Raw genomic sequence first — 22,773 nt, 5'->3', positions numbered from 1 at the left:
TCCCCCAGCATGTTCTTGTTAGTCTTGCAAAGAATTGTGGGCCCTTGAGAGGGATTTCTAATACCATTGGACTTTTGAATATGTAATTGGTCTAACAGAACAGGGTCTGTCGAGGATCTTTATGCAAGACAGAGGACGTAACTAAGTAGCATGTATGATGCTAAAAAAAGAGACAATGCTTGAGATTTCCTTTGTAGTTTTTATGATTTAAGCCCATGATTTTTAGGGAGGAAACATTGTGATCATTCCAGCTGTGATAAATGTTTGTACAGGCACTTACGAATAGGGGCATTAATACTCAATGATTGGCTAATGAGTGCTGAGTGCATTGGAACAATAATGTTCTTCGATCTGGACACCATACCTGCATAGGTTCATACTAGGCTATCTGCCCTAGGGCATTTATAAGCCTAGCCAGAGTGTGTTTGACTTTCGCCACCCATTTTAAATGAATTTTGCTATGCCCTTTTTCGAGGTTAGTATACTGTGCCTCTGTCTAACAGTGACACAGAAGTGATACACAGGGTAAACCTACTATCTCCCATCCACTCATCAAGATTCCTCTTGAAGAGAGTCAATGAGGGACTCTGCCTAACCTGGACTGGGATTTTATTCCAGAGTGAAGGGAGCCTCTGGGTTATGAATCTGTCCCTCCAGCATGTCCTATTTATTTCAGTGCTGAGGTTCAAGTCTATTGAGTGCGTAGCTCGATGGGATTTGGATTTTCTGAGGTGCAGCATGTCCATTAATTCTGGGTTGGACATGGCTTTATATGTCAGGCACAGATCGCCTCTGAGCAGGCGGTATGCCACTGAGTAGAGCTGGAGTTTCTTTAACCGGGCAGCATATGGCATCTGTTTGAGCCCTGTGATCCTCTTGGTGAGGTACTTTTGGGGTCTTTCCAGTTGCTGCAGGTGTCTGGTAAGGTACATCCCAAAAGGGGCATTGTACTCAATTATGGGCCTGATGAGGGATGAGTAAAGAGACACGATGACCTCCCCTGATCTAGATGTGAATCTCTTCATGATTAGGTGGGCTATATAAAATGTTTTTCTAACCACTTTGGCCACGTGGTTGTCAAATGAGAGATTGCTATCAACTTGGGTCCCCAGGTCCCTAATTACTACTTTTTAATGGATTACCACCTATGTGGTAATTTGTGGGCACTTTGTTTTTGCCAAAGGGGATGACTATACACTTTTTGGTGTTTAGCTTGAGGCCATGGCTCTGACACCAGTTATCTGTTTCTATGAGGCCCTTTTGTAGGATGCTTGTGTCGGCTGGAGAGTCAATTATGGTGCCCAGTTTGCAGTCATCTGCGAACTTGGTCAGCCACAGTCCTTCCGTGTTAGCCTGTACCTCCGAGAAATATATACCGAGCAAGAGAGGTCCCAGGACTGAGCCTTGTGGGATGACACTTGTAACTGGTTTGGAGTCTGACATGGCTCCAGCAATTCTAACCATGTGGGTTCTGTCCTTGAGCCAGTTTGCAACCCATCTAGTGACACAGGGGTTTATATTTAAGCTGGTGAGCTTATCTATAATGCCTGAGTGGGGTATTGTATCGAAGGCTTTTGCAAGGTCCAGGTAGGCTGTGTGGACCACCTTCCCCTTGTCAATGGCCTTGGTGACTGTTTCAAAGAAATCGACCAGGTTTAAGAGGCAGGATCTGCCCTTAACAAAGCTGAACTGGGTAGGATCCAGTGTCTGTAGGTCCCCAATATCTTTATTTATGAGGTCCATGATGATCCTTTCCATAGCTTTGCAGACCATGCTAGTCAAGCTTATGGGGCGATAGTTTCCAGGATCCGTTGAGGCACCACCTTTGTGGAGAGGGACCACTGTTGCTGTACGCCACTCTTTGGGTACATATCCTGTAGTAAGGCTGAGATTGAACAGTAGTTTTATGTTTGGGTTTAGTTCTTCTTGGAGTTCATGTAGGACGCAGCCCATGACACCGTCTGGTCCCATTGATGCTGTGTTTTTTGCTTTGGAGAGGGCGGCTCTTACCTGAGCATCTGAGATGTCAGGGGGGCAGCACTTTGCTGGGATAGATATTTGCCCTTTTGGTGGGGAAGGGGGAGAGAAGTTTGCACTGAACCTGTCAGCTAGGATGTTGGCAATGTCTGTGGGTTCGGTGTATTTTTTGTCATTTTGGACTAATTCTGAGCATATCTGGGAATTCCCACCCAGGTTCCTAACATAACTAAATAAAGCCTTGTGATTATCCTTAGTGTCCTGTGCAATTTTTCTCTCAAAGCTGGCCTTAGACGATTTTATGAGTGCCCGTAGTTTTTTGCTAGTACTGATCAGAGATGCCTTCCCTTTCTGAGATTTTGCTGTAGCATGTAGTAGCTTCCTCCTTCTATTGTATAGTTTGTTTATGGCTGGGGTCCACCAGACAGGACGCCTAACTTTGAAGGATTGGGTCTTGGTTTTATTTGGGATTGCATGATCCATGCATTCCTGAAGGTGTTCATAGAATGCGTTTGTAAAGGATTCTGCGGTCTGGGCCGTATTTTCCACAGGCCCGGGGGCTTTGAAGGATTCCACCTCGGTTTTGAGGAGTGTGAAATTTGCTTTAGAGAAATTTTTCACTGTGGTTTTCTGGGCAAGGATGTGAATATCTAGTGAGATTAGTTTATGGTCTGATCTTACCAGTGAGGGATACACTTCTGGTCTGGAGCATAGAGTCACAAAAACTTGGTAGAGAAAACCACTTTATAAAGCAAAGCTTTCGGGCAGAACCCTTCTTCAATTGCCCAATATAATGGTGTTTGGAGAGACCTTCATATTTTCCAGTGTTCTCAGGAAGGCCGAGTGGGGTTCCTGGGTTTGGGAGGGTGGTCTGTAGCAGGCTATAAACTGGAAGGCAGTTTTACCCACTGTTAGTTGCACATGGATAGGCTCTGATGCTTCGTGCTGTGCCACCAACCTGGAGGTGTGGGTATCTTTGACGAATATTGAATGAAGACAAGATGATCAATGCGGTGTAAAAGCTCTTTCTTACAGTATTGATTACATGGTGATCAAAGAACAGTTTATTGTTAATACAGGATCCCAGGTCTGTAACTATGGGATCAGTTTTTGGAGGGGGGGCGTTGTCAGTGTGATACTGACAAAGAGAGTCCAGCTTGCTGAAATATATGATCATCCATTTCTTGGCATTTTATTTTAGTCCATTATTTTGGCACCAACTCTTTATTTTGGACAGGCCCTCTTGTAACATCCTAGTGTCCTCTGGGAAGTTAATGATGGCAACAAGTTTGTAATCATCTGCAAACTTGGTTAGCCACAAACTCTTAACATAAGCTTTGACCTATGGGAAGTAAATACCAAAGAGAAGTGACTGCAGGACTTTTGGAGGAGCTAGATCCACCTGCTCACACTTCCTGTGTCTAATTGTGAGACAGTTTACTGTCTAGTGAATTACGAAGGCATTTACATTTAGCTGGGTGAGTTTGGCTATAATGCTACTGTGTGAGATGGTGTCAGATATGCATGCACTGATATGCCCTTGTCCATTGTCTTCGTGACCTTTTCAAAGAAGTCATTCAGGTTAAGCAGCAGGACCTGCCTTGATGAATCTTAACAGGGTTAGGTTGAGAGTCTGTACATAACCTAGATCCCTGTTTATTAGATGTTCTTCGTGTTTCACTGTTGCAGTCATTACATTTGGGTTATCTGCTTGCAGTAGCCGTCAGTCGGCCTGATCAACAAAGTCTTGGTTCCTGCATCGGTTGCTGTCCCTTCTTCCATGACATCAGGTCGTCAGGGGTATAAAACATGCAGCCGACGCCATTACATCAGTCTTTCTTGCCGTGCGTTGCCTGAAGCAGAAACAGTTCGCAAGTGCAGTCGGCCATCTCCTGAAATTTTTGTTTTCAAGTTTCAGAACCAAAGTCTTCAACTAAAGCCAAGTACCCTGTTGGGGAAACTTTTTCTTGCTACTTACCGATGTCAGTAAAAGTTAATAATTGCATTACTTGTGGAAAGTAAATACCTCATAAAGATTTTAATTCGTACTGTATTCCTTGCCTAGGCCCTGACCACGATGTACCTTGCTGTTGGTTTTGTGCTTTATTTAATCAGCCCACTATCCGTCGTCAGTATATTTTTGCCTCTAAATATTTTGGTTCTCGGTTGAATTATCCAGAAATATTGTCTGTTTGCCATCCGACTGCAGGGATTTCGAAAAAACGCAAAGATAAAGACAGAGACAGTCCGCCGAGGTCCAAAACTGCTGATGACGCTTCTCCTAAGCCAGTCACCAGTTCGCCGGTACTCAGTGAGGTGCTTTCGCAGCCCCGATACCCGCTGCTTCTGATTCGCAGGCCTCTACTGAGACCCATTCGGAGTCCAGTATGCCGCAAGATGCTTCAGCTATGGAACCCGCGGATGTCTCTACCTTGGATGGGTCCGGAGCCGATGTGCAGGCACTGGCTTCTGAGGGTGTGTTCAGGCCTATGGACTTGCATATTAAACAGACACCTCCTTCTTCATTTAGGCCTAAATCTCGAACCAGGCCTAAAAAAACAATGCCCAGGCCGCATGCTCAGGCCTCTATGCCTAAGAAAAAATGATAAGAATGGCTGAAGATCTTATAACTCTAATCAAGGGAAGCTAACCTCCCCCTTCTAAGAGACCTAGGACTGAAGCTGTTTATGAATCTTCTGACCAGGATTCTGATATTTCTGATTCTTCTGATGTTCTGGATTTGCCCTTATCTACTTATGAGGATTCTGATGCAGAGGACTCTGTTCCCTCTGCTTCCCCTCCAGAGGATTTTTCTGTTGGTGAAACCTTACATACTCTAAGGGACCATTTCCACTGGGAAAGCCAGGATTTTTCTGATTCAGAAAAGAGGCTTAGGGATTTCTTACTCCTGCCTCAGCATAGGACTTTAGCTATACCTCCTGTACTAGACACTATTGATGATGCTTTTTGGGAGTTTAGTTTGGTCCCTGATTCTTTGCCTCCTGCTCCCAGAAAACCTGACAGATATTACAGGGTTCCTGATTCACACAAGTGCCTTTTTAAAAATCTTATTGTGGATCCAGAGACTATTTCACAGGGACCCAAGGGCATTAAGGCTTCCACTGCTAAAAATCCTACCCCTTCTGATAGAGACTCCAGGGCACTGGATAAATGGGGTAAGAAGGTTTACACTTCTGCAACCTTGGCCATTAGGACTTTGAACTGCCAGTTTCATATGTTAAAGTATCGGCAACATGTTATTGGATTGCTTAAACAGAAAATTATTTTGATTCCTGACTGTGCGGAAAATAAAGAATTACAAGATTTAATGCATTCTGCTGAACAGGTTGGAAAACATACTTTGCAATGTGGATTTGATTCATTAGAGGCCTCTTGCAGGGCTGCTGTTACTGGGTCTGTGCTCAGAAAGCATGCTTGGCTTAAGGAGCAATCTTTGCCTGATCATGTTAAAGCTAAATTGTTGGATGCTCCCTTAAATCAAGACCGCCTGTTTGGCAACAAGGCTGAGGAAGTTCTTAAAAAGATGGAAGATAAAGCTAAATCTATGCAAACTGTTAAAGATTTCTTTACAAGTTCAGCCTCCTAGATTTAGTAGGCACTGGCCCTCTAAGAATTGGTCCTTTCCAGCCCCTTCCAGGTCTTCTCAAGCCAAACCCAGACACAGCAGAAACCCCAGGTTTCAGTCCCAGGGGACACACAAGACTAAGCAGTGGGGGGTTTCCACACCCAAATCAAGGAGTAGTAAGACTCCCTCCTATGGAAAACTGTCTCAAGGACTTGCTTTTAAAACTTCCAAGCACTTCCCTACTGAATGCTCCTTTAGGCGGACAGATTGGTCTGCAGGCCAAAAACTGGGAACTCGTTACTCAGGACAAATGGGTTTTAAATATAGTGTCCCGAGGATACAGATTTCACTTCCACGCCTTACCAACACCAAGCGGGTGGCCAGATCTACCCCCAAATCAGTGGGCAGAGGCCCAAAACCAAGTACTCTCTCTCTCTCTCTTAAGCATGGGGGCTATTCAGTTGGTAACAGAATAGGAAAAGGGACAAGGTTTCTATTCGAGACTTTTTCTGGTACTCAGAAAAGGCAATACATGGTGTCCTATCCTGGACCTTTCTACTCTAAATACCTTTCTGGTGATTCCAAAATTCAAGATGCTGACTCTTTACCAGCTGCTTCCTATGCTAGGCAAAGATGCATGGTTGGCAACACTAGACTTAAAAGAAGCATACTCGTACATCCCTATCAGGGAGTCTTGCAAAGATACCTACGCTTCAAAGCAGGCTACATGCACTATCAGTTCTCTGCATTGCCCTTTGGCTTTTCTACTGCACCTAGGGTATTCACAAAGTGCCTAGCTCCAGTCATTGCATTCTGCAGGCAAAGAAATATTCAGATATTTCCATACCTGAACGATTGTCTAATTCAAGCAGAAAGCCAGGACATACTTTTGAATCATCTGGCCTTTGTTCAGAGGGTACTGACTTGTCTGGGGTACACCATAAATGAAATGAAATCACGCCTGGTACCCTGTCAACAAATTATATTCCTGGGAGCAAGCTTGAATACATCTTCCCAGATGGCTTTCCTCACGCCAGAGAAACAGACTCATTTGACAACCTACTTGAAGCAAGTGGCCACAAAAGCCCAGTTATCTGCAAGGCAAATACTGCAAGCCTTGGGGTTCATGGCCTCCTGCATTCTTCTAATTCCATATGCAAGGCTGCATATGAAGAAACTGCAATGGTATTTCAAAAGCCTATGGTGTCAGCATTCACAGGAACTAGAAGCAATGATTCCTATCATACCTTGTTTATGCCTAGAGTTCCTTTGGTTGGCAGAAGCCTGCCACCAAAACAAGGGACTACTTTTCACACTACCCCCTGCCGTCCATACCTTAACAACAGATGCATCAGACTATACATGGGGGGCTCACCTGGCAGAGAAGTGCATTCAGGGCAAATGGAACCCAAGTCAAATGCACCTACACATAAATCAAAAGGAAATGTTAGCTGTTCAGAATGCTCTGACAGCCTTCAAGGGCCACATTCTTCCAGGACAACTAATGGTAAAGACGGACAACAACATGGTCATGTGGTACATAAACAAGCAGGGGGGTACACACTGTTACCCTCTCTGCAGACTACCCATGGCATTGTGGAACACAGCCTTGAGCTACCGAGTGAATCTACAAGCTCAATTCCTGCCAGGAAAACTAAATACACTGGCAGATGGACTAAGTAGAAACCTCATGGACCCACACGAGTGCAAACTGGAACCAAGGATTTTCAACATGTTGACAAGCAAATGGGGGAGCCCAGGTATTAGACCCGTTTGCCTCCCCCCAGAACTGTCAATTGGACAAATTTTGCCCAAGGATTCCCCACAAACTAGCTTGGAAAGTGGATCCTCTATCCTTCAGCTGGAACAACCTATCAGTTTATGCCTTTCCTCCTCTGCCTCTGCTCTCCAAGGTACTACTAAAGATCAAACAGGACAAGCCAAGGACGATTTTAATTGCACCAGACTGCCACGCCAACACTGGTACCCCCTCCTGCACAATGTGTCATGCTTGGCCCCATGGCACCTGCTTCAGACTCCTTCCCTGTTGTCTCAACAGGAGAACCAGATTCTGCACCCTCAGCTGCAAACCCTGAACCTAGCAGTCTGGCTAATTACCTAATCTCTCCTTTACCACCCCTCAGTAAATCAGTGATGGATATCATTTTAGAGGCTAGGAGGCCCAGTACTAGAAAATCTCATGTTGCAAAATGGAAAAGATTTTGTACCTGGAACCAATCTCAAGGGATGAGCGCAGCAGTGCCCAATTTACCTCAGATTCTACAATATTTGACTGAGATGCTTTATAAGGGCTTGTCCTTTTCCTCCATCAAAATTCGTGCCTCAGCCATTTCAACTCATTATAGCACAGAGCCTTCCCTCTTCTCTCACCCACTGCTGAAGCAGTTCCTCAGAGGGGCCAAAAATTTAAGGCCACAGAGGAGAGCTCCAACTCCAGCCTGGGACCTTAACTTTGTCTTGGAGAAACTCACTCTTCCTCCTTTCGAGCTAGCTGCTACTGCAGATTTAAAATTTCTTTCCTGGAAAACAGCTTTCCTTTTAGCAATCACTTCTGCAAGAAGGGTGTCTGAGTTACAGGCCCTTATGGCAGTGGAGCCTTTCATCATCTTTCATGCGGCCAGGGTGTCCCTCAGAACCAATCCCTCCTTTATGCCTAAGGTGGTATCCAGTGTGGCTCTTAATCAGTCTATTCATTTGCCTACCTTCTTTCCTAACCCACAGAACAAAGGGGAACAGATACTGCACTCCTTAGATGTGCACAGACAACTTAGATTCTACCTGAACAGGACTAGACCTCAGAGGAAATCTGAACATCTGCTGGTGGCATTTGCTGTAGGGACAGAGGGGAAAGCTATTTCAAAGCAAACCATTTCAAAATGGATAGGCCACTGCATTCATTTCTACTATAAGCACCATGGAAAACCTATCCCACAGGGCATCAGACCCCTTTCGACCAGGGCTGTATCTATCTCTACAGCCTTTCTCAGGGGCGTCCCTACAAGGGACATCCTAGAAGCTGCTGCCTGGAGTTCTGTACATACTTTCACCAAGCATTATCATTTGCCAATTTTCTCTAAATCCAGAGCTGGTTTTGCCACTGCAGTCTTGCAGGGCCTTATAGCTGGTCCTAATTCTATTTAAATTCCTCATCCCAACCTTAGCTTTGGGAATCTACCCAAATATAATGGCTGCAACAGTGAAACACGAAGAACATAGTACAGTTGTGTACACTTACCATAAATGTAGATGTTCAAGTGTATTCACTGATGCAGCCCTGGTTACCCTCCTTCCAACCCACTTTCTTCTTTTGGCTATACCTCTACTCTCACTTATAGATAGGTTCATAGATTAGTACTAGGCTAACTGCCCTTGCAAGCCATTTTAAGCCTAGCCAATTATCCCTTGTGAGACTCAAACCCTGCACCTTGTGTTTGTAAGGCAAACACTTTAACCATTAGGCCACCCTCCCAACCTACTATGCTCAAAAAGCTTTTTGGTGTATTTGCTTTTTTGTTGGAGGTATATCCTTGTATTATAGATTTAATTGCTTCCCATTAGGGGGGCACCTGACATCTGGGGCAAGAAAAACTGATGTAATCGTGTCAGCTGCATGTTTTATACCCCTGATGACCTGACATCATGGAAGAAGGGACAGCAACCAACGCAGGACCCAAGACTTTGTTAATCAGGATGACTGAGGGCTACTGCAAGCAGATAACCCAAATGTAATGACTGCAACAGTGAATACACTCGAACATCTACATTTATGGTAAGTGTACACAACTGTGCTTTCTTTTTCTAATTTCTTCAAATCTTTTGGGTTTCTAATTCCATGACGTGAATGGACCCTGTTCCTAAGCCAAAGTACGATTAAAGTTCATGAAATTAGTATTGTTTCAATCTTTGATTTCAGCCAGAAGTGCTCTTTGCAGCACCCGCAATGTGCCCAGTAATTTCTCCTCCTGTAATTCGTACAGGGTTACATGGATTGATAACATATCTAAATATGATTGTAGAGTCTTTTTTATAAGCCCTGTTGCTCCTACTACTATTGGAACTGTCTGGGTAGCTTTCTTCTAAATTGCTCTCGTTTCTGCCAGCAGATCCTGGTATTTTATGACTTTGTGTCTCTGTGTACGAGTCTACCTGATAACGCCAAAAACTGCAAAACACCGACGACGAGAACACCGACACCGGAAGATCGACAACGGAGATGATCGACAGTTGAAAATCCTGACGCTGAGAACACAGACATGTTAAGGTAAGTATGGGGTTAGGGTTAGGGGCGGATTAAGTGAGTTAGGGTTAGGGCGCGGGTTAGGTGAGTGTGCGATAGTGACAGACTGTAGGGTTAGGGCACGTGTTAGGTGAGTGTGCGATAATGGTGGACCTTAGGGTTAGAGTTTGGGTTAAGGTTAGTGCATCGATAGTTGTGTATGTAAGGTTTAGTGTAGGTTTGTAAGGTTTTTGGTGTGCTTGTGTTGTGTGTGTACTTTTTGGACAGGGGATTTGTTTTTTGTTGATTGTCGGGATTGTGGTATGTCGGGCATGTGAAGTTTCGTGTTTTTAAACTTTCGGTTTTGTGGTTTCGGTGATTTCGTTGTCTGTGTTTTCGTGTATCAGTGTTATCAGGTAGACCCCTCTGTACAGAAGACACTGTAGTTACTGGGTGTGGCGATTTCAATGACCAATGCTACTTTCGTCTTCCTTTCTTGGACCACTATATCTGGTTTTCTCGCATGTGTCTTTTGAACTGTTGGTAATGGGTGATCCCATGTAATATAAACTTCATCATTTTCTATGATGCTTTGTGGCTCATGTTTCCAGTGTTTTTCTGCCACTTCGATACCATAATGTTTGCGCAATCCCCAGTGCAACAGTCTCGCCACATTATTATGCCTTTCAGTATCCAGTTTTTCTGCCATTAGTGTGTCTCAGCCAGCAACAAGGTGTTTGACCGTTTCCAATTCGGTTTTATAAAACCTACATTTGTCTCTTTCTCCCACATGTTCAGTGGACTTTGTAAACCAGCATGTATGTAGCCCACTGTCTTGGGCTGCCAATATTAAACTTTCATTTCTTGGTTTGAAAATCGCCTCTCCTTAATCATTCCTGCATTCGTTCCTGATCAACATGAGGCTCTTCCAGAAGTTTTCTATACTTGCAACTATATTTATGCTTTTTCCACATTTCTTGCCTGCTCATCTGGTCCTTCACCTTATATTCTTTCTTTTGTTATTTGGCACATTCAGTTGCTGCTTTTATCTACTTCTGGTATGATTTCCATTCCTGCTTGACGTCGATATGCTTCTGCCAAATCGTATTCAATTATTTCCATAATGTTCCTTTCCATGGCCTTACAGATGAGGCTGATCAAGGTTATGGGTCCATAATTACCTGCGTCCATAGTAGACCTACCTTTGTGCAATGGAGTGACTGTTGCTGTCCTCTGTTTGTCTGGCACAAAGCCTGTTTTGAGGCTAGTGTTCAATAGCCTGTGTAAGAGGTCTGATAACTCATGTTTCAGGCTAGCCTGCAGCCAGTCTGGTATGTTAGCTGGCTCCATAGACATAGTGTTGTTGGCCTTAGTACCTGGCTATGGTTGATTTTTATCAGATCAAGCATTTGCTTGTTTAGTTTAGCTAGTTTTAGTTTCTGGCTTCTTGAGGGTCAGATAATTTTTGAGTGATGATTTTTTTTCTTTTATTATAGATCCTGTTTATGTTAAGATTTTACCATAGGGAGTTATTTTTGAATTTGGTATTTATTTCTGAGGGGGACAGATGCACTTATGCAATTATTTCCATGTGCATAGAAATTGGCAGTAAAGAATTCCGTGGAATCATCGAGTTGGATGGGGCTTTTGAATTTAGTCAGATCATCACTTAGTGTTAGTAGATTACCCTTTGCATGGTCTCTAAATACTAAGTTATGGGAGGATGCTTCGGACTTAAGGTGAATGTGTTTACCTTGTGGTCCGATTTGATCATGGAAGCAGTTACAGTAGGAGAGGAGCAGATCTGTGCCATATTGTTAAGGGCCAAGCCCTGGATTTTATCTCCCCTGGTTAGGGAGCGGACAAACTGGTCCAAAGAGTAAGTATTTACAGAGTTCAGAAATGTCTGGACATGCAGTTTTGAGGACACATGTCTCCAAGTTTATGGTGGGATAGTTGAAGTTCTGTATGAGAATGTTGTTTGTCTTAATACATGGGGACTTTATACAGGTAAGTTAAGAGGTGTGGGCCAGTGGGGGCATAGTTAACTGTGATGTGATAAGGGGTTTTGTTAATAGTAAGCTGGCAAGTCTGGAGATTTTTTTTTTACCTTTAGTACCTATGTCTGATGCAATTGACCTGTTTGAGTAATAGGCTTCCACTGATGGGATGCTTTCGCTGTTTTTGAACCAGATCTGTGTGATGATGAATATATCTGTTTTTCAGAGTAAGTAGCACTTACAGGGTGTGAAGTTTTTTGTTAGGGGGCCTAGCATTGAGCAACAATGTCTTAAAGTTGTCTTGGTTCTATTTAGTTATGTTGGAAGTTTTAAAAGATTAACATTGCCTAATAAAATCACTGTGAGGATGGACAGAGTTTCAACCAGTGTTACAGAAACCATAGAGGGAGAGGTGCAGGCAATCGTTAGCAAAGCAGTTTGGACCGTCTACCCGTTGTTGGTCAGTTTTTTTTGTTCATATTGTGGCATCATTCTCAGTGATGGTAGAATACTGCCCAAGGGTAGGTTCGTACTTACCTCAGGCACACATTCCGAAAGCTCCAGTATATGTCTCTGTTTGTATAGTCCACGGAGGTACATCTCAGTTCATTTGCATCTGTATGTGGAATGACTATATCATATGTGTAGTTGTGATGCAGGGAGTTGAGTGCTTGTGTAATGTGATGAATCCTGGGATCTGATAGGCACATGACTGTGGCCCTTTCTTTGCACAACTTGCTGAATGTTGCATTGGTGGGTCTCATTATGGAGTCACCTGTACCAAGGATGTTGGTGACTGTTCCCTGCCTCTGAAACTGTAAAGTTGGAACTTTTAACCACTGAGACATTATGGTTTGCCTAGGTGGCCCTCCTATATCCTTTTTTCTGGAAACTCTGGGAGCAGAACATGCAGTAACATTTCGAAACACATTCCAGCCATTTGACCAGACTGCCAGAAGTCCCTTACTGGCTAGAAGCAGAATCCCAGCTTCTTCCAGGTTCCTGCCTGTCAGAACCAAATTGCTGCTGTTTGCAAACATGTGGAGTCTGTACTGATAGAAAAGTATTCCTTATGCAATCTGTGTCATATATAATTTACTCACACACACATGCATCAACACTTTTGATTTGTATATGCTCATGACTTCAAGTGCAATAATTAAGGGAAGCGCCGAAGCATTGATTGCTATACATCCATCTTGCACAACTTCACAGAACAATCAAATCCATTCCAAGAAAATAGAAACAGCCCTTGCCGCTTACAAGATCAGCTGCTGAAAAATTTCCATATTTGTGAGCAAATTCAGATATGTCATGTGATCGTCAGTCATGCTGTAGTTTAGAACATGTTGCAGGGTAACATACACTTGTGTATCTTTTATGGCACAAATACTCGCACTCGTTTAGGTTCATAGGTAAGTACTAGGCTATTGGCCCTAGGGCCTATACAAGCCTAGCCAAAAAGGTACCCTGGCTTTCGCCACCCAAGAAAATCATTTTCCTGTGCCCCTGTCAAGCAGAACCACAGAAGTGATCCCCGGGGTGAATTTCCTATTACCCATCCAATTATCAAGATTTTTCTTGAAGAGTGCTAATGAGGAGCTCTGTTTGACATAGGTAGTCTGTTCCAGAGTATGGGAAGTCTCTGGGACAGGAATCTATCCCTCCAGCATGTTCTGTTTATTGTGGTGACAAGGTTTAGGCTTCTAGAGCGTGTAGCTCAGAGGGACTGGGATTTCTTTAAGTAGAGTATGTCCAACAGCTCTGGGTTTGACATAGCTTTGTATGTTAGGCAGAGATTGCCTCTGAGTAGGCGATATGTGATGGAGTAAAGCTGGAGTTTTTTGAGACGGTCTGCGTAAGGCATCTGTTTGAGGCCAGTAATCCTCTTTGTGAGGTATTTTTGCGGCCTTTCCAGTTGTTGTAGATGTCTTGTGAGGTACATACCAAAAGGGGCGTTGTACTCTATAATGGATCTAATGAGTGATGAGTAGAGGGAAACAATGACCTCTTTTTTCCTGGGTGAGAAACCTTTTGTGATGAGGTGTGCCATGTGGAAGGATTTCCTGACCACTGTGGCGATGTGATTATCAAAGGAGAGACTACTGTCCACCTGTGTCCCAAGGTCTCTTATCACACTTTCGGTGTTTAGTAGACTACCGCCTATGTGGTAGTTCATGGGTACAGAGTTTTTACCAAAGGGGATGACAGTGCACTTTTTGGCATTGAGCTTGAGACCATGTCTTTTACACCAGGCATCTGTCTCAGTGTGGCCCTTTTGTAGGATGTCCACATCGTTAGGAATTTCGTTTATGGCTCCTAGTTTGCAGTCATCTGCGAATTTAGTTAGCCAAGGACCTTCTGTGTTAGCCTGTACTTCAGAGAAGTAAATACCAAACAGGAGAGGACCCAGGACTGAACCCTGTGGTACTCCACTTGTCACTGGTCTGAAGTCTGATTTGGAGTCTGCTACTTTCACAGTGTGGGTTCTGTCAGTAAGCCAGTTGGCAACCCATCTTGTGACATAGGGATTTATACTTAGTTTAGTGAGTTTATCTATAATTCCAGAGTGGGGGATGGTGTTGAATGCCTTGGCGAGATCTAGATAGGCTGTGTGAACCACCTTACCCTCATCTATGGCTTTGGTGACTACTTCAAAGAAGTCTATCAGGTTTAGTAGACATGATCTGCCTTTTACAAACCCAAACTGTGTGGGGTCCAGAGTTTGGAGATCTCCAATGTCTTTGTTTATGAGTTCCATGATGATACGTTCCAAGGCCTTACAGACGAGGCTCGTCAGGTTAATGGGGCGGTAGTTCCCGGGGTCTGTTGTGGCCCCCCCTTTGTGGAGTGGGATAACTGTCGCGGTGCACCATTCAATAGGCACAAAGCCTGAGGTGAGGCTATGATTGAGCATGGTACTTAGGTGGGGTGCCAGTTCATTCTGTAGTTCATGTAGAAGGCAGCCTGGGATATTGTCAGGTCCCATGGATGCTGTGTTCTTGGCTTTGGAGAGAGAGAGGTTTTTACCTGTGCAGCCGTGATTACAGGAACTTTGCGTATTATATTCTTAGAAGAGGCATGCATTGAAAATATGCTGATAAATAGGGACACTTCTGCAGACTTCAGTTTCTCACCACATTTATTATTATTTATTATATTTTAACTGTTAAATGAGCACTATCTGTACTACTATGAATGCTTCACTTTTAGAAGTCTTTAAAATCAGTGTTCTCTAATACACTCCCTGTGATGGCCTTTCTTTTCACTGTTGTAGTATTCTTTACTCTTGGAGCAACCTGAGGAGGATATTCTAATATCCAGCCAGTATACCAAAACCTTTACACCTTCCAGGCATCATATGTCCTACATGTAAAGCGTAAGGTGCATGTAGGACATATAGACACCTAATCCTCATAACTTCTTTGCCACCAGTCTGAACGCTACCTCTGAATTTTGTCTGTATGCTGTTTACCTACTGAACCTTCTATAGATAAGTACTGCCATGTTGGGGTTCCTTCCCTTCGTTTTTCCTCCTTGTAGTTTGTTTTCATGTCATCCAGGAAGGGAAAATGTGAGTGTGAGAGGCAGACTGTCCATAAAGATAGACACAAGATGTCCCTTTTTTGTTTGGGTGCTACATTTGACCATACTCCGTGTGGTATTTGTCAGGCATTTGTCCCTAAGACACCTCACAACCATCTGTTGTCCCTATCAATTTATTTGGTCAAATGTTTGAGTTACAGGATTCAGACCATCCCAGTATTGGCTCATCTCCTGCTTGCCAAGGTGAGAAGAGGTTTTTATTCCAGAATGTTTCTAGTTCCAAAGAAGGAAGGGTTGTGGGGGCCCATTGTAGGCCTATCTTTTCTCAACACTTTTCATTCATGTCAGGCTTTTGGGGCCTTAATTTTATTCTTGGAAAATTGACTCGGTCCCATTTTGAGCCGGCCTATTCTTCCCTGCAGCATTGTACTTGGATGACTGTATTGTTGATGGCTCTTACTTCTGCCAAGGAGGTCTCTGAACTTCAGGTACTTAGGGTGGTTCCTCCTTTTTTGGTCTTTAACATGGACAGAGTCTCTCTTTGTACTGATCATTTTTTATGCCGAAGGTGGTTAATGATTTTTCCTTGAATCAGTCCATTCATCTTCATCTAAGATTTGTATAGACCTAGGATTTATATACACAAGTCACATATTACATTTATAAGACAAAACGCATCAGAAAATCTGAGCAACTTTGTTTCCTTTCATGCAGAGAAATTGGGTTTGGTACTCTAAGCAGACAATCTTCTCCTCAGTTTCTAAGGCTATTTCTTTTTGTTATTATTTTCATGGAAAGAAGCTTTTCTCTTCTGTTTGTGCTCATTTTACCAGAGCAGTGACCTCTTCTGGTGCCTTTTTAAGGGTCTGGATACTAGATCTGTCTTGGGAGCTGCTACTTCATCTTCTATTTACACTTTTACCAAATATTACAATTTGGATGCCATTTCCAGGACCAGTTTTCATGGGTTTGTGGAGGGCTCTGCCCTGCCTTTGTCTTTCCATACGTTCCAGTAGCTTTTATACTTTCCCCAAGAGTAAAGAGTATTGCAACAGTGATAAGGAAGGGCACAGTACAGCAGATGCCTTCCTTCTTACTGTTGGAGTATCCTGTCCCTCTCTCCTGACCCCTATCATTATTTTTTTCTTTTGCCCTACATCTGGCTGAGGGGTTCCTCTTCCAGCCTTGTCTCCTTATTCCTTTTCTGGATGTGCATGCTGTTGCCTTCTCTGGAGTGGCTCCAGTTCTCCTGGGCACTTAGGTTCTGAGGATTAGGCATCTGTACGTCACATATGTACCTTACACCTTGTACATAGATCATACATCTGATGTACAATGTCTAGAAGGTTTAAAAGCTTTGGTATACTGGCTGGACATTAGGATAGCCCCCAAGAGTAAAGAATACTGCAACAGGGTGAGGCAGGTTATCTGCTGTTATGATAAATTACACAACTGTACTTTTCTGACCAGAGACTTAAAATGTTTATGATTTTGCAAACCTCCAGATGCTATGGATATATCCCAGCTACCTCTTTATTATATATATATATATATATATATATCAAACAAACGAGTAAAACTTTTAAAAAAACCAACAAAGCGGAAACCATAAAAGCCGGCAGCAGTCGAAGTTACTTAACAGAACAAACTGTTTATTGTAAGCGCTTTCGGCTAGGAAATACCCAGCCTTCATCAGACAAAACATTTTTCAAAAAACAAACAGGTTCTTTTATACTGAATTAAACAGTCCTAATTAATTAACTAACAAGTTAAACCCTTAAAGCAACAGGTTCACTTCTCTAGTAAACATGAAAAAACCTTAGAACGCTGGCGAAAAATCTATGTTATGCCTCGTCCGAATAAAAAACATTAATAAGCTTAAAACCATAATAAATGAATACCATTATTATAATACGATCTAATAATAAATAAGCAGAGTAATTCAACACAAATGTTACACTCAGTAATCCTTACTATTAAGACAAACATGACTACTAACCTAAACAAGAATGGCTATTAATGTTTGTAAGCTGTAAAATATAAAATATACTAACATATTAATCATCTTCTAAGTGACAATAATTTCAACATACATTTAATAGATACATTGTCATTCAGGCCCGGAAAGGTTTGTGCATTTGTTCTTATTTGCCACTTTAACTCATCCAACTCCAGTTGTATTTGCCATGGACCCCCTCTAATCCCTGGTGTCCTACATTGCAAAATGGAAAATTTAAAATTATGACTAGGAAAGTCCATGGCATGTTTGGCTAATGCATTATTGGGATCTTTTTTACTAATAGAGTAACAATGCTCATAGATCCGCTGCTTTAATTTCCTTTCCGTCTTGCCTATATAGAATGCGTTGCATCCATTACACAGTGCAACATATGTAACTGCTTTAGTTTCACAATTAAACTTAGAATTTATTTTATATCTTTTACCATTAATGTCACACTGGTCACCTGTTTTAATATGTTTGCATTGGGGACAAAACCCACACTTAAACATGCCTTTAATATTACTATATTTATGGCAAATATTATTTTTCTTTTCAAAAATAGTTTTGAGGTTTAATCCTCTCCTATAAGTTATTTTTGGTTTATTCCCCAATGCTTTGACCAACATCTCATTTCCTTTTATAAAACCCCAATTCTTACATAACGCTTCCCTAATAAGACAATGATCAAGTGAATACGTATTAAGGAAGCTAACTTGGTAAACAGCTTTTTGGTCAAAAGGTGCCACTTGGGTAGAACTAACAGTATTGGGACTAGCACTTAAATTATTCAGTGAGGTATCCATGTACGTTGCATCTTAACAGCTCAATAACGGAATAAAAAACCCATCAACTCTCTTTTGTTTGACCTCATTTTTAACAGCCGTTATTAAATAAAGGGGATAACTTCTATTAAGAAACATAGTTTCTAATAATTCACATTCGGACATAAATTCACTCCTGAAAGGGACTCTCTCATGGCCCAGTTTGAGTATCCCAGTTAACAAATGAAAGTAATGTGAAATATGCCAGCATTGCAGATTTGTTAGTGTTATTCAGTTGTGGTATTGCAATGTGAAAAATATTTGAGTAAGTTGAGTATATAATTTTTTTTTTTGTTCTTTTCTGTTTTTGCTCCTCAGTCTTGGAGAGGATTTTTTTAGTGCGTCTTCAGCCTCAGAGTTTGGTTTGAGGAGCTGCCAGCTAGGGGAACTGCCCAGGGTATAAATCTCCATCGCTACTGCTCAATGTAATCCAAATCAGGTTTCTGCATTAGTTATCTAAATTGTGTATGATGTAATTGAAGCATAGTACTAATTAGAGCTCACCATCATCTATTAAATGCCAAACACAGCAGTGTTATATTGTATTAATTTTAACATAGCAGTAATGCACAGTAAAATTAAACATTAATAAATATTACACAATTACTTTGTGATGCCCTCCAAAATATGTGATTGCAAGTTAACACTTAAGTAATTTTTTAAAAACTTTAACAACTTTTATTGATGTAACCAATTCACAAACAACATTGCAACACAATCATTTCCTCTAGCTATTTCTCAAATCATTAACATTTATAAAAAAAAATCATTAATTTGGAACACATACTGCAGCTGTTTGCCCAGGGAGGTTTTACACTATATCAAAACATACAAAAATATGGAAATGCAAAGGAAAATATTCGCAGTGTGGTGAAGAATAACTTCAAAATTATTATACGCAACTCAGATATCACTTCCACCTGCAGTGTCCAGTGTGACAAGATCATCTTTTTTTCTGGTATCTTGATAGTCGATGATGAAACTTCCATTTATTTTATCTTTCCCATAATTAGCTTTAAGTCATCTTGTGTTGGTGATTAATTTCTTTTTACTTTCTGGTGACTGCTTTCTTCACAGATAGAAATAAAGTAAACAAAGCTCTTCTCCGTTTCAGTACTCCATCTATTTTATCTAAAGTTATCATCAAGAGAGAGACTGTGATTATAACTTTTCCATGCCAAATAACATTATGCAAGTTCTGTATTTCCCACATAAACTGTCCTAATTTAGGAATTTGGGACAGTATATGTATAAAATCCGCTTTTGATTTATGTTCACGTCTCCAACAAATGGGTGTAGCATTCAAATGCATTCTAGAGTGTTTTATGGGAGTGTAAACATACCTAAAAGAGGCATTTTCTTTTCATCAAAAAAAAACCTAAGTTTCCTCACATTTTTGTAGCATGTCTGGAGTATAGAATAACTCTTTCCCATTCCATACGAGTCACTGTAGTGCTTAACTTTCTCCCACTTAATTGTAAATGTATTTGTCTCTCTGCCACCTTCTTACATTGTTTACTTATGACTCCATTTTTACTCAGATGTTCTTGCCTGATTTTTATCCCCCAAAGAAGCTATTTCAGTCATTCATCCGTTTGTATTTTTTTGTGTTTTAAAGCCTTCATCTTATCTATTAATTTATTGTGCAATTCTCTGTTGATACCATAGTCTATCCATGTATTATTCCAATGGCAGTATTTTTCACTCTATCATTGACTGATTCCAGTACTTTAAGACCCTACAGACCTTCAGATGTCTAGAAAATTCTTTTGCTTGTGGTCCCCATTCTTGTAACATCTCTTCTCAAGCCATCTCCTTCAACTAAGTCAGTGTGCTTGCATCTGTCATCAAGATTTTTTATCAGCGTTATTAGGTGTAACACCAACATCCCTCTGCTCTTTTTCCTGATCAGTCTTCTGTCTCTTAATAAATTATATATTCCTCTGATCCCTTTCAGTCTAGAGTGACGATGTGAGTTAAGTATCACCTGTAACATTTTAAGCTTTGTTGCCTTACTTTGTGTTTCAAAGTCAAAAGACTCCCAACACTCCTGCCGCTTTTGCCAAAGCTGTCATGTTCCATGCCACCTGTGGTTTTTGTTCTACCTCTATAAGTTGTGTAATACTTTTTATCAGTTTACTAAAAAAAAGTCATCTGAGGGTAAGAAAGATAAACTCTGAGGCATATACAATACTAGTGGTAGAACAAACCACTGGACTGCCTGAATTGTGTGTTGTGTCTCGACAATTATTTTTCCATTTCACTTATAGAGCTTTTACTTAAAATGCATTTTAGTCTTAAGGGCACCAAACCTTCAAGTTTGTCTGCTAACTTTAGTTTTAAGTAAATTTGCTGACTGAAGTCACTCAGAAAGGAGTGCCTTTCATACATGCTATCACTAGGTGAATAATTAATGTGACTTTAGTCTTTTGTGATTTTATCTTTTGTCCAGCAGTTCTACCTTACAGGTAAAGTTGCTGAAATAGTACTTTAAATCCCTTTCAGGATCTGTCAGATAAAGAAGCAAGAAGAAAGTTGTATGCATGTAGTGCCGGTTTATGAGTAAATGCCTGCATCTTACAACTCTTAATACTTGTATCTTGTCAATCTACTTGCCAAAGCTTCAAGATAAATGATGAACAGAAGTAGCAGAAAAGGGCACCCTTGTCTAGTGCTTCTGCTTAACTCATTCACTCCGGAGCAGCTCAGAAAAAGCTGCCTGCTTAATGCCACCATAGGAACAACAGTGCAGCCTGAGCTCATTTTCAGAAAATCCATGTGTAATACCATACAGAAAAGAAATGTTCATAACTCTTTAACTATAAGAGCTACACTAAAAATGTAAACGTGAAAGTTGTTCAGCAGACACTGACCTTTCCAACAGTGTAAATGTTGCTAGTGCATATCAAAGTCATTATTAAATATTTGGCAAGGAATGTTGATATTGTGCATATTTTCTGCCTTTTTGGAAAAGCAAAGCACAATATCTTAGTCAATGTACCATGTAGACCCATACAATTTGTATTTAATGTGTTAGTATGAATGTCAGCTTTAAAATGATAACTTAACCATTACTGTGTGATGCTTCTTTATGGAGATATTCACAGAAATATGATTAATATAATATTTCTCATAATTGATAAATAAAGCATAATATCTCATCACCTGTAACAGACAGAGCCTACATATCAGTGTGGAAGTCGTGTGTCTGGATGTCTGCTTCCAAATGATGCATCATTTGTGTGATCACCGTGCTCCCTTGCAAAGATATGGTCATAATAATGAGAAGTATTGGAAATGTATAATTTTCATAATAGTACAAGACTAAACAAACTATGATATATGTACATGTGTACAGGGCACAGACACAGCTCTTTTACCATGTTGTAAGGAGCAACACTTTCTTCAAAATGAGGTATTACTTGGCACATTCAGATGTTCCCTTGCAAAGTTATTTACCAAACTATGAAAAAAAATCAAAATTTCCATAACCTAAGTCCGAAACAAACTTTGAGATCTGTACATGTGTACAGCATACAGGGACAGTTCTTTTACTATGTTGGAACTATCAATACTGAGAAACCAAGGCACGCACGTAGGTCTGTTGGTGCACGGTCCAAACCATAAATCCACAAACGAAAAAGAGACCAGCACTCGACAGCAGCAGGATAAAAGATATATTTATTTTGGGTTGCAAAAGTCAACCTAACTAGATATGCACAAACCGGTTTCGGCTGTTAAAGCCTTTTTCAATGTGACATTACTAGTTCAGATACGTTTGATTACAAAAACACATATTGCATCCTGGTTCTCCATTTATACCCACAACTTAAAGTGGTATCAACCTATTCAATTTTGTATGTAGGGTACTTATACAGTGTATTACATCAAAATTTGTTTAACCTGATTTTGCTTTTTATACATATTTTAAACATATTTTTAAACATGTTTTAGACCATATTTGTTAAACATATTTTTTAAAACATATTTTAAACATATTTTAAACCACAAACTGCTAACCTGTTGATATTGCCATTAATAGTAAGGCTGCTATAAACTGTAGCCCTGAATGTTTACATATTTATATCATATTTTTAGGCAAAAATCAGATAATATGCATATATACAATATATATTTTTTAAGCATATTATTGGTTAACATATTAGAATGAGAGTAAATGTTGACAAAAATCAGTTTATATATATATATATATATATATATATATATATATGTGCGTGTTTTAGCCTATTAATGGTTCTCATAGTTTTATCTAATTTATGTAGAACTTGATTTTGATATTAGACTGATTGGATATTTACCTGCCCAATATTCATTGTTTAGTCCTATCATACCTGTATCATTGGGGGCACCAATGGACTATGCCTCATATACTTGATGTCAACATTTACTCTCATTCTAATATATATATATATAATATGTTTAAAATATGTTTTAAAAAATATGTTTAACAAATATGGTCTAAAACATGTTTAAAAATATGTTTAAAATATGTATAAAAAGCAAAATCAGGTTAAACAAATTTTGATGTAATACACTGTATAAGTACCCTACATACAAAATTGAATAGGTTGATACCACTTTAA

At 40.8% G+C, this 22,773-nt stretch overlaps 1 protein-coding gene across 6 annotated transcripts in view; it reads left to right on the top strand.

The window, feature by feature from the left end:
- The window catches only part of NEDD4L (NEDD4 like E3 ubiquitin protein ligase), a 3,335,946-nt gene that overhangs the window by 2,273,486 nt on the left and 1,039,687 nt on the right, over positions 1–22,773 (top strand). The window lies entirely within an intron of this gene.

This window comes from Protopterus annectens, chromosome 1.part0 (assembly GCF_019279795.1).
Source record: "Protopterus annectens isolate FY-2018-M chromosome 1.part0, PAN1.0, whole genome shotgun sequence".
Lineage (NCBI taxonomy): Eukaryota > Metazoa > Chordata > Ceratodontiformes > Protopteridae > Protopterus > Protopterus annectens.
This window is presented reverse-complemented; position numbering and strand designations above follow the sequence as displayed.